Source organism: Equus caballus, chromosome 21 (genome assembly GCF_041296265.1).
Source record: "Equus caballus isolate H_3958 breed thoroughbred chromosome 21, TB-T2T, whole genome shotgun sequence".
Taxonomy (NCBI): Eukaryota; Metazoa; Chordata; class Mammalia; order Perissodactyla; family Equidae; genus Equus; species Equus caballus.
In genome coordinates this window covers 41097739-41124996 of record NC_091704.1, presented here as the reverse complement: position 1 = coordinate 41124996, position 27258 = coordinate 41097739, and the positions used below count along the sequence as shown (strand labels likewise).

The following is a 27258-nucleotide window of genomic DNA, read 5'->3' as shown; positions in this document are numbered from 1 at the left end:
TAAGTTTTCCAGCCCTTGGAGGAGGTGGGATGGGGGCTGACTTTTTTTTAAATGGCGTTTAACAAATAGTGTCTGAGTGCAATTTTAAATCAAAACCCCAGACGATAAACTCCTGGCAGAAGAACTTATCTTTTTTTGGCACATTTTTTTTTTCCCTGACATCTGTTCTTTTCACTTTCTGAAATAAACATTTCACTTTGCTAATGCTGTGAGATACAGGGATGGGAAGTTACTCATTCTCTTTCTCACCCCCAGAAGCAATTTCTTAAGGCTTAAAGCGAGATTTTTTTACCCACCTCTTTCAAATGAGGTAGATTCTTCCCAAAGGAAAAGCAATCAAAAATCAGGTACGAAAGTCTCCGAACCAGCTACTGGAATCCTCGCTTGCTTTCCTCAGGAAGGAGAAATACATCACGTGCCCCATCTAGAGGTGTGACTTGGAATTGTCTGTAAAGATGATCTAATGTGAATTCTGGGAGCAGAAGATAGTTACCGACTTTCAAATATAAACCGAACAGTGTGATAAGGAGAGTAGGGATAAGAGAATTTTAAAAGTTTCTATTCTCAAAGAACTTATAATGTACAGGAAAGACGTAAAACTGCTTAACAATTATAACAAAAATCTAACAGTTTTCCAAGGATTCTGAGAAGATGGTAGGCTCAGCACAGATGCTTGACCCCTTTCTCCTCTCAAAGTCCCCTTTGGGCCCTTGAAAAGTTGGCTTGTATAAGTCTAGGGCAGGAGGAGGGAGGAAAATCTTAGCCAACTTCAGGATGAGGAGGAGGTCCCACCTGCAAAGCAAAGACCAAGTGCTCCTGGGGACAGCATGGGAGCAGCCAAGTGAATTTCCTTGTAAGGCCCTGGGACAGAGGAGCTGAAACGACCCTGACCTGAGAAGAGACTAGGATGTCTGGAGAAGCCAGAGGCAAAATCTAATGATTCTGCAGATGCTTGAGGAGGTCAGCCAGCTGCCCAGACCTGTCTCCTCAGTGCCTCTGATAGGGGCTGCCCTGATCCACAGTTGTCACCTCCTGACTTGCTGAGCCAAACTGTACCCTTCAGGTGCTAACTTTCTTTGCCTTGAGATCTGGAAGAAGCCACAGGATCTGGTGGCTTCTCTCCCTACCCGTGAATTCTAGGATCACAGCAGGTTAGCCTATTGTCACCAGACTCCTAGGGTGGTGAAGTATATATTTTTTTCTGTCTGCCAACTTATAATTGCCCAGGAGATGGATCTGTCTGTTCTAAGAGATCTCCCTCCTGATAATAATAATATACTGGCTTGCTTGTGGGTCTGCAAGAGCGGGTGATACAAGTGAAGAGGCTATGTATAACACTGGATTTTTTTTTTTTGAGGAACATACTTTTATATTGGCGTCAAATATATTAAAAGACTGAGAAAAAAGTTTTGAGGTTTATGAAACTACTGGAAGTTTATTAAGGTATGCTGTCCATGGGGGATGCATGTTTCTGGATGACACCTGATGAGTGGTCCAGATCTCCTGGCCCTTGTTCTGGCCAATCTTGTTTGCTGCTATCTCTGCTTCAGACTCTCAGTGCTCTCCTTTCTCTTCACGGGCCTTCTGCTGGTGGGATATTTGCATTGCAATTGTCTCCTGTACTTCTGGGCTAAACGCAGCGTCTTACGAAGTTCTCTTCTTCGCTGTCAAGTTCTTTAGGACCTTCATTTGTGTGATCCTGTTTCATAGCACATTCTTCCTGTTCTTTTGCTTTTCTTGCAACATTTCTTTAATTTTTCTTTACACGTGACCTCATTCACAAGCGCTGTTTCCGCGCCTTCTTTTCAAATTTCAGCTGCCTGTCTTTCTCAGCAAACTTCTTTTCCTTCTCCTCTTCTATTATTTTGTCCACTTCTTTCTCCTGAGCTTTCTCTTCCTTACATTGCTGTGTCACATGCTCATGAGATATCTTCTGTTTTCTTCCCATGTCTTCCTTTTTGCTTCTTTTTTATCAGCCTCTTCCTGTAAGTCTCGAAGGACCCTTTGCACGAGCTTCAAGTTCAAGTCTTGCTCTGTTTTGTATTCCTGCTGAATATGCTTTACCTTCTGTTGGAGGGCTTTTTGCAAAAGGGTTCTAATTTCTTGCTTTGTCTTCTGTTTCTTCAGCTTATCCTTTTCGTTCTCAAGTTTAGCCTTGTGTTGTCATCTGCCACAAGGTGAGCTGCCTCTTCCCTCGGCCACTGGACCACCGGCCTTTGTGCTTTGATGTTGGTGACGTAGGCATCCTATCCCAGGTGTGTGTTCTGCACTGGCTCTTTCTGACTCCTCGCCTCTTGGGCTTCTCACTTTTCCTTGGCTCATCGGTCTTCCTCTGGAAGTTCTAGAGTGTCTCTTCTTTCACCAGTTTCTGCCTCTTCAGTTCCTCTCTAAGTTCTGTCTGTGCTTTCTGTTCCTCACACACTTTCTGATGAATGCAAGCAGCTCAACGCGGAGCTCCTCACAGCACTCCCTGAATTGTTGTCTAGCTTTCCAGTCACAAAATTTTGTCTCTATTTTTCTTTCTTCTCTTTTAATAATCTGATTTTCTCTCTCATTCTTTTTGTTATCCTTAACTGCTTTGTTCTTTCAACTGCATTTCAGTAAAATACTCATTTTCTTCCGATGCTAAAAGTTCACATAGCTTATTTCATCTTTCACGAATGTTGATGGAATGCTGTATGTTTAATAAGTGTTGGTGCACTGAAAGAGAGCCATCCATCTAAACAACTAGGACGGATGGCTCTCATCAAGCTGAATTTTGGATTCTGGCAGAAATGGAGAAAACTAAAAAAAAAATAAAAATAAATTTAAGGCAAAAAACGTATCACTAAAAAAATAGCATAGACACTGCTAAATATTGAGGCAGCAATGACCCAGAATGCCAGCTTAAGGAATCATACCAGAATAGAAAAGAAAAAGAAAAGAAATGGAAATTAGAAGTAAAAAGAGACATGCAAGGTAAACTTGCGTGAAATCAATGATTCTAAATAATTAAGCTTTCAGAAGGAGAGAAAGAAAAAACAGAAATAACAAAAATCAAAGAACTAATAAAAGAAATCCCCATGAATTGAATGAACACTTCTTAGATGATAAAGACCATCTGAGTGCTGGAAGAATTTAATGGAAAAAAAATAATCCTGGCCACATCCTAGGGTAGTTAATGGGCCTGTAGGATTAAAAGTCATCCTTATTAAGTTTCCAGACAGAGAAACTGGGTTACAAAGAAAAGACTGATAACAGTATTAGTCTTATCTATAACACAGCAAGATAGAAGACAGTGAAACAACGTTGTGCACTTTTGAGTGAAAAGTGATGTGATCATAGAATCCTGTTCTCAAGAAATTATCTATGAATTGTGTGTGTGTGCGAGGCATTTTTAGACATACAGGGACTTAACAAGTAAACTATCCAGGTACCTCTTTTGGAAATGTTACTATAAAAATTTCAACAAAAATTGGATCAGAGCAGTTAGGGAGGGATAAAATATAACAGGGAAAGAGATGAATGATGAATCATGTATATGTGATTGATATGTAAAATTACCAGAAGTTTATAGGACATGTAAAAAAACATTCCCACCTCTAAATGAAATCTAGAACAGGTCTCATATTGGTCGTTCTCAGATAATAACAATATTCTCTAGTCTCTTTTATTTTTTACCAGAATAGTTTCATTCAATAACTAAAATGTCAATCCCATGTAAGAGTCAAACTTCTGAATTCTATTGTAAGTTAAAACTTTTTTCTCCTGCACGGAATTATCTGACAAAGACTTTAAAGTATCTATTATAAAAATGCTTAAATGAACACTTATGAACACTCCTAAAACAAATTTTTTTTTTTTTGAGGAAGATTAGCCCTGAGCTAACATCTGCTGCCAATCCTCCTCTTTTTGCTGAGGAAGACTGGCCCTGAGCTAACACTTGTGCCCATCTTCCTCTACTTTATATGTAGGACACCTACCACAGCATGGCTTGCCAAGCGGTGCTATGTTGGCACCCGGGATCCAAACCAGTGAACCCTGGGCCGCTGAAGCAGAACTTGCACACTTAACCGCTGCACCGCTGTGCTGGCCCCTGAAACAAATATTAAAATAGAAAGTATCAGGAGAGAAAGAGAAAGCACAAAGAAGAATCAAGTGAAAATTTTAGAACTGTAAAATATAGTATCCAAAATTATACAAAAAATCTCACTGAATACACTCATTAGTAGACTGGAGATGATAGAAGAAAGAGTCAATAAACATGAATATAAATAAATAGAAATTATCCAATCTGAACAATAAAGAAAAAAGTTTGAACAAAAAACAGCACCTTGGAGACCATTTGCACTACACAAAAGGTCTAATATTCATGTTATTGGGGTCTCAGGAGACAAAGAGACAGAGTATGGTGCTGAAAAAAAAATATGTAAAGAAATAGTGACTGAAAACTTCCCCAGTATGATCAAAGATATAAACTTACAAATTTAAGAAGCTGAGTAAAGCCCAAACAGAATAAACCCAAAGAAATCAAACTCCAAACACATAATAATCAAACTCCTGAACATTAAAGGCGAAGAAAACATTTGTAAGCAGCCAGAAAAACAATGGTACATTACCTGTAGGAGAACAATGATTCAAATTACTGTGGATTTCTCATCAGGAACTATGGAAGCCAAAATTTAGTAGCACAACATTTAAAGAGTGCTCAAAGAGAATAGCTGCCAATCCAGAATTCTACATTCAATGAAAATATCCTTGAGGGATGAAGGGAAAAGTCAATAAAATAGAAAATTAATAAGCAAGAGAGAAAATTAATCAACACAAAGATGATTCTTTGAACAGGATAAAAATTAGAAACTTAGCCAAATTGATCAATTAAAAAAAGAGGAAGAGAGAGATGTAAATTACCAATATCAGTAATAATAAAAGACACATCACTACAGATCCTATAGGCATTAAAAGGATAAGGGAATGTTTTGGGTTTTTTAAATTTTTTTTTAAAGTTTTTAAAAAATTTTTGCTTTTTCTCCCCAAAGCCCCCAGGTATGTAGTTGTATATTTTTAGTTGTGGGTCCTTCTAGTGGTGGCATGTGGGACGCCACCTCAGAATGGCTTGATGAGCCGTGCCATGTCTGCACTGAGGATATCAACTGGTGAAACCCTGGGCCACCAAAGCGGAGCGCAAGAACCCAACCACTCCACCATGGGGCTAGCCCCAAGGATAAGGGAATGTTTTAAAAAGCTTTATGCCAATAAATTCAGTAACTTAAGTGAAATGGACCAATTCCTAAAAAACACCAACTACCAAAGCACATTTAAGAAAAACACTTATTTAGAGAAACTGAATTTATCATTTAAGATCTTCCTACACAGGAAACTCCAGATGCAGATGGCTTCACTTGTGAATTCAATCAAACATTTATGGAAGAACATTATAAAATTATATATAAGCTCTTCCAGAAAATTTAAGAATAGGACAATTTCCCAACTCATTTTATGAGTTGACGTATTTCTAAAAAAGGAAACTCCAGAATAATATCCCTCATAAAAAGAGAGTCAAAAGCACTTAACAAAATTTTAATAAATTGAATTCAGTGGGAGGGAAAAAATTCGTTATGACCAGAGGAAGCTCATGACAACAACACAATGTGGTTTAACATTTGAAAATGAATCAGTGTAATTCCTATACTGAGTTACTAAAAATTTGAAAACTATAAGATCAATAGATGTAGAAAAAAGCATTAGGCAAAATTCAGCATACCTTATGTAAAGAGAGCTCAACAAACTAGGAATAGAACGGAATGTAATCAAATTGTTGAAAGTTTATGTACAAAAATCCTATAGCTAACATACACAGTAGTGAGTATGTTGGAGGTGGGAATAAGGGACATATGAAAAAGTACATAGGACATGTTAGGGTGATGGAAATTTTCTTTATCTTAATTGTGGTTGTGGTTATTCAATTGCTGTCAAAACTCATCAAATTGAACCATTAAAACTGATGAATTTTACAGTATGTAAATTATCCTTCAAAAAATCTACTTAAAAATAGCTAATAAAAATATGTCATTTAATAACATTTGTTGTAAGCTTATTATCTGTGGGACTCACTGCTCCCTCTTGAGATTATTGTTACACAATAATCATGTCTGTGACAACCTGCTTGATACTAGCTAACAACTGCTAAGTGCTTACTACATGGCAGGTGCTGTTTTGAGTGATTTACAGTTTTTGCTAACTTCATCTTCCTAACAACCCTGCGAAGGAAATATTGTTATGTCCATTTGACAGAGAAGGAAGCTGATCACAAAAACACTAAATAACAGCTAGTAAGTGGCAAATTCACATTTTGAAATAGGCAGCTGGACATTAGACACCAGATTTTTAACCACGACTGAGAGGCCAACACAGGACTGTGCTGTATCTCCCAAGGGAAGGGTATATGCAAATAGCAAGTCCTGCAAATTCAGGAAGGGTGAGATTTGGTTTGGGAAGCCTTCCTCGGAGAAGGTAATTCTACTTTTGAGTCTCAAAGGTTGAGGAAAATGTGAATTGTTGGGTGGCATCAGAAGATGTTATTTTCTGAGAGTCACCTTGCAAGACACTTTACTTTTCCAGAAAGCCAGTCATTTCCTTCTTGAGATCACAGGGATGGTCTCAGTGAGAAAGGGGGAATGCTTCCAGCTTCTTATAAGCAAAAGTCATGCCAATTTGTTAACTGTCATTTTGTGTGCTTTTAAATTAAAGATAATTCTTTCACACAACTCTAACATTTTCTATTAGATTAGACATTAAAAGTTGTATTTAGATAGAATTTTTGAAAATTGAAGCCAAACCTTTCACACTTTTGAAAGAAAAATTTGCTTCAACTGTTGTGCCCTAATCATTCCAGTAGATGGCAATACAGTCATTGTTAAAAAATTGTTTCACCCTCCTACTTAAAAAGACAAAAACAACTTATTCTTTCTGTTTTGTTTTTGGGTTTTTTGGGGGGTTTTTGGGGGGGGTTCCTTTTCTGTGATGAGTCCTTTTAGGCTGCTGAAACAACACATTCTACACAGGATTTTTTAGGGTTATAAAGCCTTGTAACACCCTAATTATGAAGGACCTTAATGCTAAACTAGACTCTGATCTTTATTCTGTAGGAAACGGACAAAGAGTAGATCTTTTGAGTCCGTAGTGACAGGATTGGAATTATATGCTAGGAAAATGACTGACAGGGAAATGATGAATGGAAGGATGGGGAAGGACAGGATAAATGTCTGCTAGAATGGTCTAGAACAGAGGTAATGGGAACTTGATCTTCAGCATGGCAGTAAAAGCTGTGGCTTAGATAAGGGTGTAATTGCACACATAGAAGTGAGAGAACTGAGCAATTGATTGGATGTTAGAAGTTCAAAAGAAGGAAAAGCCAATGACAACTCTTGTATTTTAATCCTGATTTTGGGGGGAAGATAACTAAGAGAAGGAACAGGTTTGGACAAAGGGGAGTTTTTTGAAGTGCCGTCATACATCTATATGGTGATTTAACTTAGCAAAATGACAAGTAGGTCTGCTTTTTAAATAAGTAAAATCTAACAGATGGATGTAAAAGTGGTCTGTATTTGCAGCCATGGGAGTAGATGAGACACTCTGAGAGAGAAAAAGGCTGAAGTCCTAGGAACCTTCTGGAGATGCTTCCATTTACAAGAAACCGACGAGATGATCAAGTTTAATAGGATTTCAGGTGAGTGTGATGTCTTAGGAGCCTACAAACAAGGACGATTGGAACAGGAGTAACAGATCTTTCAAAACGTTTGAGGAGATCATTTGGAAAGAGGCCGTTGGACTTCGATAAACGGTTAAATAAATTCATGGAGGCAGAAAAATTATTACGAGAAAGGAGTAGAGAAAATACGAAAAAGGGTAAACTCTTTTGAGAAGTTTGGTGGTAAAGGGAAGAGAAGAAATGGTTCCGTAGGTCGACTGGACAGCGGGAACAAGGGGCCATCTTTATACAACAGACAGACTTCAGCATGTTTGTGTCTGCTGTGAAGGAGACATTTGAAATTATACTAACATTGTTTTCCTTTTTTCTTAAAGACATCTAGATAATTTAATGAAACTGCATAACTTCATTTTACTAGAAATTTGTGGATGTAAGAAAAAATTGGAAATATGATTTAAAAGTGAATGTTGCAACATGTTTCTCATTATTTATTATTTATCCAGTGTCTGCTTGGCTCCTCTCTGTTGCTCATGTCTGAAGCTTGGGGGCTATGAGAGTTAGTCATGCTAATCAAGTCTTCTCCCAGTGTCCAAGATCTTCTGAAATTGTGGCAAGTGATAGCTCTGAGGAGGCTGCTTAGCTTCAACCAAGCATTTAGAATCATAGAAACTTCTAAAGCCCATAGCTCTGTTATGATATGTGAGCATGTTTTCTCGTCGAGGCTTTTTATCCTATCCTTTCTGCTTTTTTCCTTAAGGAAAAGAAAAATCAGTTGGCAATGCTTTATCTTGCTGGCAGAATTGCTGAGGTGTAGGATTTACTTCTTGCCGCTAGAACTTTGGTGTCATGGTGTCATTTTTGTGCGAAGGAATCTGCAGAGCCCGCCAGTTGAATCCGTTTGAGGGAAAAATAACATAACTTTGAGTTGCAAACAACCGAGTCTGCCATCAAATATGATAAACAGACTGGTTTCATTAAAAACTAATAGCAAGACAGCATTTTAAACATAGTGGCAATGGAAAGTGGAATAAAGACAGGAAGAAAAAGAGGGAGAGGAATCCTCCAAGAACTCTTACCTGTTTTCTTTTTATACCACCAACAGTTTGTTTATAAATTCCTAACCGTCTGTCTGTGCTTTTAATTCTTTGAAGTCCTGTACCATTTCTGTCAACAGGCCCATCAAGTGTAAAGTAAAATTACTGCCTACTGGTAGGTATCCCATCCAACATGTTGACGCGTTCGGAGGGCTGTAAATGCTGTGGTCTGGTAGATGAAGGGCCCCCCAGGGAGAGATGAATAACACAGATTTTCCTGTACGGTAGAACCTAGACAAAGAGAAAGTGAAGAAATCGACCTTTTCTTGGATCTGTAACAATCAGGAATGCAGTATTAACTCCGAGTTTCATAAGCTGGAATTGATTTTTAATGAGGAAGGCATGCCATTCATTTGCTCCTTTTTATGTTTTTGCAGAATCGATTGATTAGGTGGTAAACACGTTACACATTTTTTACCCTGACCATTGCTTTGGAAAGAGCGGGAATCCAAATTCACAGGGAAAACAGATGCTCAGAATAAATTCTCCTTCTTTCAAAAAAACGTTTGTTTCATAGTACCCATAGGTTGGATTTTTTTTTTTAAAGATTGGCACCTGAGCTAACATCTGCTGCCAATCTTGTCTTTTTCTTCTTCTTCTTCTTCTTCTTCTTCTCTCCAAAGGCCCCCAGTACATAGTTGTATATTCTAGTTGTGCTGCGTGGGACGCAGCCTCAGCATGGCCTGATGAGCGGTGCTGGGTCAGCCCCAGGATCCGAACCAGTGAAACCCTGGGCTGCAGAAGCGGAGCGCACAAACTTAACCACTCAGCCACGGGCCAGCCTCTTATAGGTTGGATTTTAAGATCCTTAAGGATAGGAACTTGTTCCTATTCTTTTTTTTGTAAAACCCCTAAAGTCTGTCATACAGTGTACTTAAAAGATACTCTCTCTTTGTAACACACCTTATTGTTGAACTTGTGCAGGGTAAGAACCGATAAAGGTTTGCTGAAATGAGTAATGCTGCCATCTTGGGGCAATTTCCACTATTCCTCGGGCAGTTTCTCTTGAACTCACATGTTTACTAAAGCTTGGACTCTTCCTAACTCCTTTGGGGAGCCTGTTGTTAGGATGCCCAGGCATAAAGATTTGGGAGGAAATTCTTTTTCACATTTGTCCTATCTTCTTTCTACCTTCCACCGATTTGTACTGAAAACTCAGTTGGCTCTTACCTCTAATGACGTGTCCCTGTTCAGAGAACCTCACTGTGATCTGAGAGGTTAGATGAAGTACAGCCTCACAGGAAAACTGCCCTTCTCTCTTTGACCTTCTATTATAGTTGGGCATGGGAAAGTGTGATTCCCATTTCCACTTCCATTTCCGTAGGAGTTTAGCTTCTCTACTTCATACTGGCTCTGACTTAGACCTAGTGACCATTCTTGGATCCTACCAGGCCCATTTCCTTGATCTTTAAGCTTCATCAATGCCTAGCACCCAAGCTCTGCCACCACTGCCTTACAGACTATTTCCAGGAGCAGTTATGATTATTGTCACTCTCTCTATCCTAACGTGAGTTCTTCAGAAATTGAAGCCTGAGGCAAAAACTTACAGATAATACTTTACTGGGATTGCAGTCCCAGGAAACCCAGAGTGAAGGACAGTGGGTGCTTTACCAGGCTGGTCCTAGCTTTGTAATACACACAACTGGTTGTTCATCTTGCAGAACAACTTTAGAAAATTTGCATAGACGTATTGTGCATCAGAACTGTCAATAGGCGAAGAAGAAGGGTGAGCAATTTACCTGCTGGCTTTTTTGTCATCTGTTTTGCATTGGTCCAAGTTCCCCCACCATGGGAATAACTTCCTTGCATTTCCAGATTGCATTACCCAGCCTCTCCAGAAGCTCCACAAATCCAATAAGGCCAGTTTAGGTTTAACTTTCTCTTCCTGACAATTGGTGTTACACATGGGGTCTATGGTGGTGGCTGTGCTGGCATTTAGTGCCTTAGGGACCACTCTTGCTGGCCAGGAATCAAAGCAAGTAGTCAAGTGTGAGCATGGGGTCTGGTGAACCAAGGTCATTGGCTTTGAGTGATGCAGAAACTGGTTCCAAATCCAACTGTGTTCCAAACAAGCTGAAAAGTAGACTGTTCTTTTTTCTTCAATTTTCCTCTTTTTTGTTTTGGGGAGGAAGATTCACTCTGAGCTAACATCTGTTGCTGATCTTCCTCTTTAATCTTTGCTTGACAAAGAGTAGCCCTGAACTAACATCTGTACCAGTCTTCCTCTATTTTGTAGGTGGGTCACTGCCACAGCATGGCTTGATGAGTGGTGTAGGTCTGAGCCTGGGATCCAATCCCATGAACCTGGGCCTCCGAAGCAGAACACACTGGATTTAACCACTATGCTGCGGCACCAGGCCCAGTCTTCCAGGGGTTGGTATCCCCATTCCTGCCTCACCAATGCTTACCTGTTCCTCCAGTGCCTTAGGTAGATGAGCCAGTGTTTATTTTCATGGATGAATAAAGTCAGTAATCCCTATCTACCCCAAGAATATGCAAATTATGAAATCTTATTTTTTATCTTCACTGTATAGAACATTCTTTAACTGCAAGAGAATGAATTCATTTTTAGAATCTTGATATCAGTTAATTTGTGTTACTACAATCATGACACTTTATCAGAACGAAATGTCAATATAAACCTTGTTTTGTCTTGTACAGTGTGTTTTGTTGTGTGGACTGAAATTTTGATTTTCTCTACTGCTTTCATAAAACACACATAAACTGATGAATTTAAATGATGCAAACCCAAGAGGGACAGGAAGCTCTAGATTAGTTCAAGTGGAAGGAGATAAGGTAGAAGGAGATGCAATTCACAGCATCAAAAATAGTTGTTTTAGTTTGGGGGCAGATTTTTGAATCATATTTTTTCTTATCTAAATTTCCCTATATTTGTAGACACTGCTCACAAAGGATTTGCCTTTCTTCAAGAACTCAACCTCCCCCAGTGGAATTTCTTCTCTGTGAAACTCTCTCAGCAATATATTTGGAAACTCATGTCTGTAAGGGCAGCTTTGGAGACACAAAGCTGATTTAACTCCAAATGTCAGCTGCAAACCTTGAGCTGCATTCCTGTTAGCGCTTGTCACTAACAAATACAATTGAACCAGTGGGCCTGGTGAAGAGCACTATATGTGCCACAGGAAGCCCAGGAAGCCCAGCCTCTGTGGTGAGGACACGGTCTCAGGCTTATTGGGCCACGTTCCCATTTCAAGTGCCTCTTGCAATGTGTTGACCAGGCCCCACATCTCACGACACATTTGTGATGGAACTGGAGCATTTCAGCTGTGGCCAGAACCACAGCCAGGAGTGATTTATGATTTTGGTGAAGTGCTCTGAGTTTGGGTCAACACTGTTAAAATAAAATAGCTTTTAAAGAAGAGTGGCTGCTAGGGAATAAGTCAACTGCAGATGATCGAATTGGTCTGGTAATTCCAGAATGAAAGAGTGTGGCGTCTGGATTTAGACACAGTTGAGTTTTATTCCTGTCTTTATCATTTATTAACTCTGTGTTCCAGAGTGTGTTTTTAAAATTTTCTGAACCTCAGTTTTCTTCTCTATGAGATGGGAATACTAATACCAATCTCAAAGGACTGTTGTGAAGATGAAAGCAGGAACCGTGTGGAGCTACTCCTAGAAGATACTCAGTGGGTGTTCTGCCTCTGCTTCTCTTTCCTCCTCTGCCCGATCCACCCTCCCTCTCTCATAGGCCCTGTTGGTTGGCTTACGCAGCCGTCATCTCTGATCTGCTATCTGGATGTCTTCTACTACCCATGCTAGAAAAGCTACATTTTGCTTTTCCCAGCCTCCCTTGCATCTAGTGATGGAAGACACACTTCTGGCCAATAGAACATAAAAACATGCCTCCTGAGAGTTTTCAGGGAAAGTTTTGGTTTACCGATAAACACACAGAAGCAGTTGGAAACATTCTTTCTTATTATCTTCTGTTTCTGCAGGTAAAGATTCACCCTGAGCTAACATCTGTTGCCAATCTTCCTCTTTGTGTTTTTCCTCCCCAAAGCCCCAGTCCAAAGTGGTATATCCTAGTTTTACGTCTTTCTAGTTCTTCTGCGTGAGCTGCCACCACAGCAAGGCAACTGACAGACAAGTGGTGTGGTTCTGCAACCAGGAAATGAACTTGGGCCACTGAAGTGGGAGTGCTGAATTTTAACCACTAGACCATCAGGGCTGGCTCTCTTCTTCCTATCCTGAATGCCTGGTTGTGCAACAGCCATTTTATGACCATGAGGCAACAGTCACACTAGAAAATCCAAAAGAATCATAGAGCCTCACAGAGATGCAGATCCTGACCTGAGTGAGCCCCTCAACAGGAACTGGCAGCTGCCTACCTCAGTCTTCCAGGTAAGTAAGAGAAAAACCCTGTATTTGATCAAGCCACTTGACCTATATATAGTTAAGTAAATGGGAGAGGGGTTGGAGGAAGAGGAGAAAGGAAGAGAGAGAAAGTGTGCGTATGTGTGAGAGAGAGAGAGAGAGAGAGAGAGAGAGAGAGAGAGAGAGAAACTAAGCCCATAATATGCAGCTGGAGAAGAAAATCGTCTCGTTTTTTCAATGTGGTAGGCTGCATAATCATTCCTAAAAAGATAGCCAGGTCTTAATCTCTGGAACTTGTGAAGATTACCTTATATAGCAAAAAATTTTTTTGCAAATGTGATTAAATTTAAGATTCTTGAAAATGAGATTATCAGAGTGGGCCTTAAATGCAATCAGGAGTATCCTGATAAAAGGGAGGCAAAGGGACATTGACACAAACACACAGAAGAGCAGGAGACAAAGTGACCACAGAGGCAGAGTTTGGACCAATGCAGCCGCAAGCCAAGCAATACTGGCATCCTCCAGAAGCTGGAAGGGGCAAGGAATGGACAGGATTCCCCACCAGAGCCTCTGAGGGACCGCAGCCCTACCAACACCTTGATTCCAGCCCAGTGATACAGATTTTGGACTTCTGGCCTTCGACACTGTGAGAGATTGTGTTTCTGTTGTTTTAAGCTGCCAAGTTTGTAGTAATTTGTTACAGCAACTAGAAACATTAACACAGTGAGCTATCAAAAGGTTTTATGATCTTTTTTTTTAGGGTATGAGTAATAGTGATAAGTAATATTTGTTGAATGCCCTTTATGGGCCAGGCAACCACACTAACCTCTCTGCGTGGATTACCTCTTTAGTTCTCACAGCAGTCCTCTGAGGCAGCTGCTCCTCTTATCTCCATGTCCCAGCAAGGAGAGCCGCTCTAAAGAAGGTTGTAACCTGCCCAGAGTCACACAGCGAGTGAGCACTGGAGACGGAGTCTGAACTCGAGCCCCCTGATTCTGTAACCATTCCAACCCTGCTGCTGAAGAAATGTTGGCACGTGCTCCTAGTTCCTTCTCTAAGATAAGTTATTAAGTAAAACAATTGTATAGTATTGACATCTGTAATCGGAGAAACCCAGGTCCTTCAACCTCCTCAAGAACACTCCCTTCACAGATCAAAAGATGATTGGCTCCTAAGTGTCAGATGCTGAGCTGAGCACCAAGGCCGCAAAGGTAACTAAGACATACAACCTTGCCCCCAGAGGCTGAGAGGCTCTCTACTCTCCCAGGTCTCAGTACTGCTTCATGAAGAGGTACCACGTGGCACCCATAGCCATTATACCAGGAGTTCCCTATCAAAATGTAACTTCTAAAAGATTTCATTAAACTAAATTAAGTTGATTGTAACTTTGAGTGATCTCTGTTGTTATTCTTCTCCATATGTCTAAATAATGGAGAACAACTAGGAAAATTGAGATCGCTATTTTCAGTAACCTCCACAGCAGAGTTACTAATTACGTCATACCTCTGCTGAAAACTTGGGTGGTTTTTCTTTCTATTTGTTGTATCAATATTCTTCGTGGAATGGTTTCATAGCTTCTGATGATAAAGCTCATGTTTTGTTAGCACAAAACCCATTTATTTTAAGGCTAATATTTCCTTGCATTTATTAAGCTTTTTATTTATTTATTTGTTTTGGGGAAGATTAGGCCTGAGCTAACATCTGCTGCCAGTCCTCCTCTTTGCTGAGGAAGACTGACCCTGAGCTACACCCGTGCCCATCTCCCTCTATTTTATATGTGGGACCCCTGCCACAGCATGGCTGGATAAGAGGTGCCATGTCCGCACCTGGGATCCAAACCCACGAGCCCCGGGCTGCTGAAGCAGAACGTGAGAACTTAACTCCTGCACCACTGGGCTGGCCCTGTTAAGCTTTTCATTTTCAATGACCCTTTAGTCTCTTCTCTTATCTAAAAAGAGAACAGCTGAGGAGAAGTGCTCTGTTACCTTCCAATATTCCACAGAATGGCTCTGTGACAGGCTAAATCATTGACAGCTTAATCTGTGCATTTTATTTTCTTCAGTTTTTTCCCCCTCCCATCTGGTCCAATGAGGTAGGTCTTTGTAATTCCCATCCTGAGGATTTTTCCAAGAAAAAGTGGAAATATCTTCATGTCAATAGTTCTTCCTACCTTTTGTAAAAGGCTAACTTATTTGTCCATGAAGCCAGGTAAGACTCCCAACATTATCACTTCCTACTAAGAGTGAAAAAGGGACCAATATTGAAAAATGTTCAATCAAATAATATGTCAGTACAGCATCAATTAACATAGATGATATGTATCGTTATCAGAGATATTAATTCATTTACAGTGAAAAGGTATTTATACTATGTATTCAAACAGACAATTATCACATCTGTTTTATTTTACAGCTGGTTTAAAGTTTTCTTTTTAAATGGTAAAGTGACAATACCTCATGAAAATAGAGATCATTGAAATTGAAGTTTTTAACAAATGTTTATTTAGAGCCCTGGAGCTTAATTCTCTTAAGCTTTTTTACTTTTATGAATTTAAGTCAACTTTTCCTTTTTTAGTTTTGGAATTGATTTTTACAATAACAAGATAAAAGGGATTACCTTCTCTAAACTACTTATTTGTTTAAGTGGACAAATAATTAGTCACTGGCCTATTTAAAAAATATCTTCCAAATGTTGCTTTAGGAAACAAGTCTGGATTTAATTTGTGAGAAATGCACACACAAATTGAAAAGTATGAAATTCTGTTTTCTGCACTCCTTTTGCACTGAAAAAACTGCTGACTCTTTAAAACCAACCACTGAAAAGTGTTTTTGATCTACACTCACAATCTATAAGTCTATGTTAAGTAACCTTGATATTCTCTCTGTGAAATTTCCGTATCCTTTGATTGTGACAGAACCATCTAATTCTGTTCCGTGAAGTCTTGAAAAGCAAAGATGCTTGTAAAATGGATTAAATTAAAAACAGCTTGAGTTCTTGATCATTATACTTGGAAGATTCCAGATCTCTGTACCATATTGGCCTTCCTTTATTGAATTCCCCAAAATATTACGAAACAACCATTTAATAAAGCAAAGCTGAATAGATTAGAAGTCACTGCTGTGAGATAGAATGCCACCTTGACAGATCTCAGCAGTTTCTCACGAGAGGGAAGTCTGAATGGATGTTTCTAGGGTGTTGAGGTCTGGGCAAATGTTTCAAGACGGAGAGATGATGGAGACTGGGCAAACTTCTGACATAATAGTTTAGGATTGGTGAACAGAGTAAGGTGAGTGTCTTAAGGGAAGATTTGATGGATAAACTATTATTTGACAAGACAACCCTTTGCCCAAGTAATCAAACTATTGTCTTGGATGAATATCTTGAAGAAAATAATATTTGTTGGCCTACAGTCTTTTCTTTCCTGAGCGAAGTTTTATTGAACAACTCAATCATGTTGCTATAGTTAGTCTCACTTTTCATTTTGATACATATATTTCTATTTTATTCCTTTCATAAAGACAGAGTTGTGAGCCCAAAGGGATGCCTTTTAGAGGTGAGCCTATGAGCTTTGGAGAAATTAACATACTATTATGTTTACTCTGCTACTTTCACCAAAAAGGGCTGTAGAAGGATTGTAGTTAGTGGAAGATGGGAAAGAGGGGAAGAAAAAAGTATACTTGTAAATATGTGGCCATGAACAATCTTCCCTGTATTTGAGGAGGAACGATTTTTACTGCTGAGAAGCATCTTTAGCGTATGACACCCCAGGGCCATTGACTTCAACTCCACTTTTTACAGAATTTAGTGCTGAAGTTGGGCCAGGAAATTTACTCAGAGAAGGAGGCAACATTCTCCAGTAAGACTTTTAATGCTCTTAGATGAAGTGTTGATCACAATGTTTCTGTATAGGGAAGGGACAAGGCAGTTGTGGATAACATATCTGTCTGGCAAAGATAATATTTGCATTCATTTGCTCTCAGAAAATGAATCCTTTTGTCTGCTTAACAACAAAGCATGTTAGTTTCCAGTTTTTCTGTATCTATGTTAGCCAGTGATTCTACTATCACATTTGGTATATTTTGGATGGTAAAATTGATTCTGTCTGGACTGTAAAAGGTAAGCGTTTGTCCAAATTCATGATTATATTTGTAATCACTTGGGTACAATTTATATTTGTAATTGGTCTGTGACTCTATTGGTTTGACTTCTATTGCTCATTATTCAGCTTTTCTTCCATAGAACAAGTGGTTGCAAGTCTGGCCATTATTTGATATCCAGAAATAAGGCTGAAAGGAAGTCATCTCTATTTTTGCTGCTAGGGTGAGAGATGTGGCTGCTCAGGAGAATTGAATGAGAGGTAATAGCGTGACTAACACAACACCATCAATAGATGCTTATTGACAGTGGGACCTTAGACAAGTCAGTTGAGCTCACTGAAACTCAGGTTCGTCATCTATTGATGGAGATAAACACAATGCTTATCTCTTAAGATTGTTATGAAGATTAAATGGAAAAAAATTCACATAAAGCAGAGTGCTTGGCACATAGTTAATAATAAGTGATTGCTGTTGAATTTATTAAAGATGTACTAAAATACATATTTATGATATACAATAATACATATGATGGAGCAAAATAATTGGTATTTTTTCTCTGTACTCTCCAAATCAATGATTAGATGGATTAGCAGCATCTTCATTAGAAAATCATGAGGGAAAAAAATTGCCAATAACAGAGAAATGATTGGAATGTGGTATCTCTTTATAGCTCCTGGCAGTTGAATACCTACAACATATGCATTAGTAATTTTCATGCTGCTGTTGTTTCTGCTTTTGTTATTTTCATCTGATGCCTTTATTTTTTTTCGCTGAATACTGGTGGTATTCTAAGTATGTGGCAAATGTGTTCCCCCAATGAAGCTTTAGTTTTCAATCAGAGTAAATAAAACCCTAAGCATTCACTAAGTATGTCAGGGCTTCCTTGAAGAACATTTAGTCACATTGATTAATGCTTGAGTATTGTTTGCTCAACTCCTACTCGGTACATCTATTCCTATACCACCCAGTTATTCAGATGATAGGATGTGGAAAATCAAAGAGAATACATCTCCATAGCTTCAGCATTAGAAATAAAGTAGTCCAGTGAGCCCATGAACCTATGTCTTTTTCTATTGATTTACCCCATAAAAATGATTTTCTCCTCATGCTTTTGTTAAATTATTTTTCAATAGAAATTGGAAATGAGACTGATGTAAAATTGGTGTTCTTTTGAATGAAAACATTACAAAAGTCAAAGTCAATAATTTTTTTATAATAATCAAACTCTAAAGTTAGAACAAATGTTATTTTTAAATACCACAAGCCAGACTTTGTTTGCTTTGATCATGTTAGATTTCTTAAAAAAAAAAGTGCTAAATTAATTTATTGTCAAAATTTTCAGTGCCACTTCATTTTCATTGTGTGTCTTACTTCCCACCATTTCAATGAACTTATTTACTTTCGTGTTTTGGGTCAGGTTTTTATTATTTGGTGGAAGACTATCAAAGCAAGGAGAAAGTTGTTTTTCCTTTCTTGTTAAATATACAGCCAGAAAGAACAACAATATTTTCAATTGAAAAAGTCATTGCAACCTAATTGAAAACTTCAGGCCAAATTCTGGGAATGCTGTGGTTGACCATTCTAAAACAAAAATTGAAAACAGATTCTAGTTGGCTTTAAAAAGTAATCTGGCTAATAATCAAGATAGATAATGAGCAGCCACATAAAAGACTATTAAAGAAGGAAATATTCTGAAATGAATAGAAAGAAGAAACAGGTTAAATAAAGTCTAACAAATCCATTCATTTGGCCAACTCATCGAAAATTTTATTTGTGTGTTAATATAACGTAACTTGATTTTCCAGAGAGAACACTGAAGGAATGTTTGGAGAGAATGCTGATGCCTCTGGACTGCGCCCAGTTCTAAACAAGGATTAACACCAACCATGCATGCATCTGCTATGAACCCAAACGATCTCTTAAAGCTGTTGCATCTTTCCTCCCATTCTTTGAGGACCAAAAAACGAATAAAAAATGTGTACTTTACAACCAAGAGATTGTGTAAAACTCATGCAATTGGCATATCCTCTGTAAAATTTAAGCTACTGATCTACCATTAGTGGAACATATGTTTTGAGTTATTTTCTGAGTTAGGGAATGAATTTAGGTCACACCTCTACTGGGTTCTTTTTTGTTCATTGAATAATATATACATGTTTATAAATGTGCTTTTTATGTATATGTTATGAGTATGTTTTCTAGATATGTGTTAAAATTTATTTATTACATAAGCCAGCCATGGTGATCTAGTGGTTAATATTCAGCATTCTCACCACCAGGGCCTGGGTTCTTTTCCCAGTCAGGGAACCTTACCACCCTTCTGTCGGTTGTCATACTGTACTGACTGTGTGCTGCTGTGATGCTGAAAGCTATGTCACCGGTATGTCAAATACCAGCAACGTCACCCATATTGGACAGGTTTCAATGGAGCTTCCAGACTGAGACAAACTAGGAAGAATGACCTGGCCACCCACTTCTGAAAAAATTGGGCATGAAAACCCTATGAATAGTCACAGAGTATTGTCTGCTACAACATCGGAAGGTGAGAGGATGGTGCAAAAAGACTGGGCAGGGTTCTGCCCTGATGTATGTAGGTCATGAGGAGTCAGAATCGACTCCATAGCACTAATAACATGTTACATATATATATGCGGTATATACATGCAAATATATGTGTGATTTATATATATAGATCTTCAATGAACAAAAAAAAATGCAGCAGAGGTGTGACATAATTCATTTGCAAACTGGGAAAATAACTCAATACATATATTCTACTGTTGGTTGATCAGTAGCTTAAATTTTATATATATATTAGCTTAAATATATATGTATATATATTTGTCCATTGAAAAACTATATATATAAACATACATATGTTATATGTAACATATATGTAACTTCAAATTATATATATGTGAATATATTTGATATCATATGTATGTATTATTTGAAGTTAGAAATCCTGAGATTTAATATTGAATTCTGACTCTATCGCTTCCTAGCTGTGTGCGTTTGGATAAATTACTTAACTTTTCTAATCCTTCAATAATATTTGTAAAATGAGGATAACGATATAATCCACTTCTTAAGATTACTGTGAGGATTAAATGAGGATGTATGTAGAGCTCTTAGCATACTGGCTGGCGCATAGTAAGTATTTTGTATGTACCAGCCACTTTGCTAAAAGCTTTACATACATTCTCATTTATTACAGCATAATATTTAATATCCATATAAAGAGAGGGGAGGGAGGAAAGATGGAAGGAAGAGAAAGAGTAAGAGAGAGAGAAAAGAGAGATGCTTGTTTGCAGCCAGGTAATCTACGGATCCCATTCAGGCAAATACTATCATATCCTTGACATTACTTCCATGAACACCGTGGAAGAACACTGTGCTCTAAGCAACCAAGCTAATGAACAATGAACCTGGGACCAGCTGTCTTTGAAACATGGTAGGCAGGCACCCTTTCACGTATAGGAAGAGGCCAGTTTGTTGACCCTGGTATACAGAGTAGTGTTGGGGAGCAGCTTCCCGCCACAGAATCATAGACAGCTGGCAACAGTGGCTCTGGAAAGTGATGGAGAAATAGGTCTTTTCTTAAGTGACAAGTAGATCACAGGTAGATAACAATCACCCACAGGCTACTCTTGGCCCATGTGCCATAGGCTGTCTGTATTCTCCAGCAAAAATTATAGAAACCAGGAGAGACAATTGCCCATCCATGGAGAACAGGGACTGTCTCATACTTGGTGTGCCTTGGAGTGTGTTGTATAGGGTTGGATCTTAGAAAGATCTCAATAAATCCTTAGCGAATTGAACTAATTAGAATTCACAACTGATTCTTAGTTTTGAAGAGACTATTATTAGGATTAGTAATCATAACAAGTTAAGTAGTACATCAGTGTGACTGTGGATAAAACTTTTATTCCAGATTTCAGACCTTAGCAGCACTCTTACAAACATCATGAATAGTATATGCCGCTGGAGTCATATTACTCAACTTAATTATGAATCAAAGTTAGTGAGTGGACCTTGGTACCAGAAAACATAACCTTTCACTGAGCTTGTAGTATATACTAGGTGCTGTGCTAAGTACTTTCATGCATTGGTACTTTACCCTATGGAGTAAGCACTACTGGTAGACCCATTTATCAGATGAGGGAATTGAGGCTCAGAGGATCCTACAGCTAGTAAGTGGCAAAGCAAAGAGTCAAGGACCCAAAGGACTTCAAAACTCTTTAAATCGCAAAACTGTCTTGCTTCTCTAAGGTTCGGGCAAAAAGTTCTTAGAAATGGCATAAATACAAATAAATCATTTAATTAATTCGAATAAACTTGCAGTTACCTATTTTGACACTTAGAGGACACTTTTGTATTTATAAGGCAAACTAGAAACAGAAACTGATATTTAATTTGGAAGAGGTGAAGTACCTCAAAAAAATATGCACATGCACACGTATATGTTCATGGCAGTGTGAATGTAGGGTAAGGTTCTCTCATACGGTACTTTCTCTGAACTTCCATATACATTTCAAAGCATAACTGCTCAAGTTTTAAAGTGTTTCCTATTGAATGTCTGTATCAGAACAGCTAGGTTCTTGTTAAAAATGCAGATTTCTGTTTGTACTTTACCTCAGATTGAAAGGTGAGAGTCCAAGATTTAGGTTTTTTTACCAAACACCAGGAGATTTTTGTGCATAGTTAAGTCTGAGACCATTGCTCAGCTGTGTAATTCTCAAATGTGCCTGCACATTAGAGTCTCTTGGGGAAATTTAACGAAATACAAATGCCTTGTTCCTGCTCAAAAAAATCTCAGAATTTCTAAGAGTTGGGCCCAGGTATTTTATGTCAAAAAATGCCCTAGGTGATTACAAAGTAGACCCGAGGTTGCACAGTTGAGAAGCAGACATGGTGGCATTTAATAGTGACCAACCCCCTTCGGTTTGCTATGACTGGAGCCACTGATGACTCCATTTCCAAGCCTGTTCTGGCTTCTGGACTGCCTATGTTCTTTGGCTTGGTGCCTCTTTCTCACATTACTCAAACCTCTTTCTCTATTGTCGGTTCTTTTCTGCGGTCAAATCCCTCTGTGCCTTCTCATTTCTTGTAAGGACACCTGTGATTCCATTTAGGGTGTACCCAGATATTCCAGGATAATCTTTCCATCTCAAGATCCTTAACTTAATCATATTTGCAAAATTCCTTTTGCAATATAAGGTATTACCCAGAGGTTCCAAAGATTAGGACCCAGATATCTTTGGGGCTGTTGCTCAGCCTACCACACATGCAAACATTTATTTCATCTTTTTTTTTTTTTTTTAACAGCATGAAGTATCATTTCATGTGGTCACATTATTCATATATATCCATCTCTCTCTCTCTCCTCACACAATAAATGTACCTTTTGTGTTTTTGTATATATGTATATATATAATGTTATTCCATTATAGAAGTGATTTATGTTTATTGCGCAAAGGGAGAAAAGTATAGGAGAAAGTTGAAAGATGGAAACAAAGGCCATTTCCCACAATCTAGAAAATGACTGCTGACAATTTGATGTTCTTCCTTCTTGCCTGTATTTCTACTTAGAAGATTTTGTTAAAAAATTGAGATCATATATATTTAAACAACTTTACATGCTTCTATTTCCTATCACGTGGTTTATGAACATTTCCTCTGTTTGCTAAAAATTCTTTGAAAACAACTTGCACTGGTGACATATTCTTCCATTGATTGGATTCACCATAATATACTTATCCATTCTTTTTCCAATTCATACTCTTGAAATAGAATCTCATTTCTTATGATGATCTTTATTATACAAGTAATAATTAAGGAACATTTTTTATTTTATCTTTGGTTTAGAATGCTTCAGGTAATTAGAGATGCACTATTTTCTTAAGGAACAGCTTTGTGCCTTGGAAGAGGGATAAAGGAAAGACTGTGGGCGGGTCATTTTAGATGCATCTCTACCACTGAGTTGACATTCAGTGTGCATACTCTGCTGGTGAAAGGTCCAGAACATCATCTGTATTACTAATTAGTATCATCTTATAAATCTTATATCTTATTTTCATAATCTCTAATTGCATTTCTTCTTCCATTTGTTGTTGTTAGTGCTGGCAAGTCGATTCAGACTCCTAGTGACCCTGTGACAGCAAAGCGGAGCCCTGCACAGTCTTTTTGTGCCATCCTCTCACTCTGGCCCCATATCAGAAAATACTCCACTGCTGTTCATAGGGTTTTCATGGCCATTTTTTTCAGCTGTGGGTGGCTAGCTCCTTCTTCCTAGTCTGTCTAGTATGGAAACTCTGCTGAAAACTGTCCACCATGGGTGACACTGCTGGAATTTGAAATAGTGGTGGCATAGCTTTCAGGATCACAGCAACATGCAGCCACCACAGTGTGACAGCTGACGGACGAGTGATGTGGTTCCCTGACCAGGAGACAAACCTGGGCCATGGCAGTAAGAGCACAGAATCTTAACCACTAGACCACCATTCTTCTTCCGTACCCTTTGCATATAATTCTCTCCAAATAATAACAAAAATAGCAGTATACTTGAGAAAGAAAAAGAGTTTAACTACAGGTACAGAGTATTAACTTGAATCCTAAACACAATGGTTTTATGTATTCAGCATTATTAGGAGACTATTAAACACCTCTAGTGACAACACTCCTGTATCATATTATGGATCCATATCTTTTGACACACATGTTACAAAACAAATATTTCCCAGTTCATTGTTTTTCTTCTAACTTTGCTCATTTTTTCATTTGCTTCCTCAAAGCTTTTCATTTTAACTCATACAAATCCAATAATCCTTTCATTTCCAGCTTTTATGCTTAGTGTCATGGAAAAAAGATTGTTTCCTATTTCATGATAACCTATCTTTTCATCTATGATTCTTCCCTAATATTTTATTATGAAATATTTCAAACTTAGAAAACCTGAAAAAAATTTTGCAGTGAAAACTTTACATTCCTACCATCCAGATTCTACCATTAACATATTCTCTACTTACTTTTTTATATACCTATCCATCTTTTCAACACTCTATCCATCACATGAATCTATTTTTATGAATTTCAAAGTAATCTGCAGACATAAATTACTCCTCCCAAATACTTCAGTATGCATACCATATGTATTTGATAGATATCTTGTCCTTTTACTTTTACATATGGTTTTTGTTTCCTGTGGCTGTTGAAACAAATTACCACAAACTGGGTGGCTTAAAACAACAGGTTTATTCTCTTACAGGTCTGGAGGCCAAAAGTGTGAAATCCATTTCACTGGGCCAAAGGTAGCGGCGAGGCTGGTACCTCCCAGAGATGGCAGGGCAGACTCCATTTCCAAGCCTGTTCTGGCTTCTGGACTGCCTATGTTCTTTGGCTTGGTGCCTCTTTCTCACATTACTCAAACCTCTTTCTCTATTGTCGGTTCTTTACTGCGGTCAAATCCCTCTGTGCCTTCTCATTTCTTGTAAGGACACCTGTGATTCCGTTTAGGGTGTACCCAGATATTCCAGGATAATCTTTCCATCTCAAGATCCTTAACTTAATCATATTTGCAAAATTCCTTTTGCAATATAAGGTATTACCCAGAGGTTCCAAAGATTAGGACCCAGATATCTTTGGGGCTGTTGCTCAGCCTACCACACATGCAAACATTTATTTCATCTTTTTTTTTTTTTTAACAGCATGAAGTAAGAATCTGACATTTTTTCCAAATAATTATTTTGAAATACAAATATAAGTTATTTAAAAATTAATAATTTTTATATTTAATTGACATGATATGCTAGTTCCTCATTTCTTTAAAGGTGGGAAAAAGAGGTGAAAAAAATTGGAGAATATAACTTGATTGCTGCAGGAAAACGGCTAGCAAATTCCTATTACTAATTTATTCTCTTCCAGAATGTTTATATATTATAATTACTTTCTATGAGAGTAGGCTGTTTGAATTCATATGTAAAATATAAGAAAGAAAGAACAAAATAACATTCACTCAACTCTGTCAGATACTAAATGATAAGAAGCTAAAACAAATAACACTCATGATCAGAAGACAAGCCAGAAGAGCTAAAAGATATTTACATCAGAATCTTCATGCTAATTCTAAAATATGTAGGGCATTAAAACTTGAGAGTTACCTCTGAAAGTTAATCTTCCTTCCGGTAAAGGCAACACTTGTACTTAGTAAACATCATTTTTCCCAGTTGTCTGTCTTCTGAGCACGTTATGGAATTACTAGCATTAAACTATTTTAATTGAAACAAAGCTTTTGGCATTGTAATACAGTCTTTAATCTTTGGTAAATAAACATCTGACTTTTGCCAAGGGAACATATTACTGGATAAATGATCCATGTTGAATTAATCAAGACCATTTTTAGAGAGTGTGTTGCCAATTAATTGGTTATATGAAGCATGTTTTTTACAAAATAATGGATGATGTGTTTATTCCCATGGCCACACCCTAAATAAATTGCCGTTTTAAGATTTCTTTGTAATTACTAAACTATGGAATTATTGCTTAATGTGCTTATAAATTAATTGTGAATAAATTCCATGTGTATATCTTTTTCTTTTAATAGGTTTTATTTTTCAGTTTCACACCAAAATTGAGAACACTAAGAGTTCCTGTATACCCCCTGCCCCCACACAGGTACAGCCTACTCCACTATCAACATCCCACACAAAAGTGGTACATTTCTTACAATTTATGAACCTGTATCGTCACATCATCATCACCCAAAGTTCATAGTTCACATTAGAGCTCACTCGTGCTGTCGTACATTCTGTGGGTTTTGACAAATGTATGATGACACATACCTACAATTATAATATCACACGGAGTAGTTTCACTGCCCTAAACATCCTCTGTGCTTTCCCCATTCATCCCTTGCTCCTCTACCACTCCCTAACCCCCAGTAACCCCTGATCTTTCATTGTCTTCGTAGTTTTGCCTTTTCCAGAGTGTCATATAGTTGGAATCATACAATACGTAGTTTTCTCAGGTTGGCTTTTTTCACGTAGTAATTTGCATTTAAAGTTCTTCCATGTCATTTCATGGCTTGATGACTCATTTCTTTTTAGTGCTGAATAACATCCCATTGTCTAGATGTGCCACAGGTTTTTAATCCATTCACCTATTGAAGGACATCTTGGTTGCTTCCAACTCTTGGCAATTATGAATAAAGCTGCTATAAATGTTGTGTGCAGATTTTTGTGTAGACATAAGGTTTCCACTCATATGGGTAAATACTAAGGAGTGCAATTGCTGGCCTGTATGGTAGAAGTATGTTTAGTTTTATAAGAAAGTGACAAAATGTCTTCCAAAGTCGCTGTGCCATTTTGCACTCCCACCAGCAGTGAATGAGAGCTCCTCCTGTTCCACCTCCTCGCCAACATTTGATGTTGTCAGTGCTTGAGAGTTTCACCATTTTAATAGGTATGTACTGGTGTTTCCTTGTTGTCTTAATTTACAATTCTCTAACGACATATGGTGTTGAGCATGTTTTTATATGCTTATTTGTCATCTGTAAATCTTCTTTGGTGAGATGTCCGGATCTTTGTCCATTTTTTAATCAAGTTATTTGGGTCTTTTTTGTTGAGTTTTAAGAGTTCTTTGCATATTTTGGATAATGTGTCTTTCTCAGATATGTCTTTTGCAAACACCTCCTCCAAGAACATGACTTGTCTTCTCGTTCTCTTGAGTGTATATATATATATTTTTGTTTTCCTTGTTATGTTATATTTCTGACATTATTTAAATATCTTTCTCTTCCCATTATAATGATTGTTTACTTAATGTTGACTATAATAATTGTTTAATGAATGTTGACTTTTAGAGGAATTTGAAAGAACTTTCTGAGAAGTTCGGATACTCAATATAATGGCAATATAAAATTTTCACTATAAATTGTCTAGGTGACAAGAACTCAAACGTAACAGAATCACACTATGATGGATGTTGGGTGGTCAGACAAGGCTTATTTATCAGCCACTGACTCACTTGGATACGCCAGCCTCAA

At 38.0% G+C, this 27258-nt stretch overlaps 1 long non-coding RNA gene and 1 pseudogene across 1 annotated transcript; one reads left to right on the top strand and one right to left on the bottom strand.

The window, feature by feature from the left end:
- Positions 1-1416: 1416 nt before the first annotated feature.
- Positions 1417-2719, bottom strand: LOC100066614 (cilia- and flagella-associated protein 53 pseudogene; annotated as a pseudogene).
- Positions 2720-7015: 4296 nt separating this feature from the next.
- LOC138919711 (uncharacterized) lies at positions 7016-19211 on the top strand. Its single transcript, XR_011430129.1, has 4 exons — positions 7016-7708; positions 12848-13146; positions 13971-14330; positions 19022-19211. It is a non-coding gene; the product is annotated as an uncharacterized lncRNA (long non-coding RNA).
- The last annotated feature ends 8047 nt before the right edge of the window (positions 19212-27258 follow it).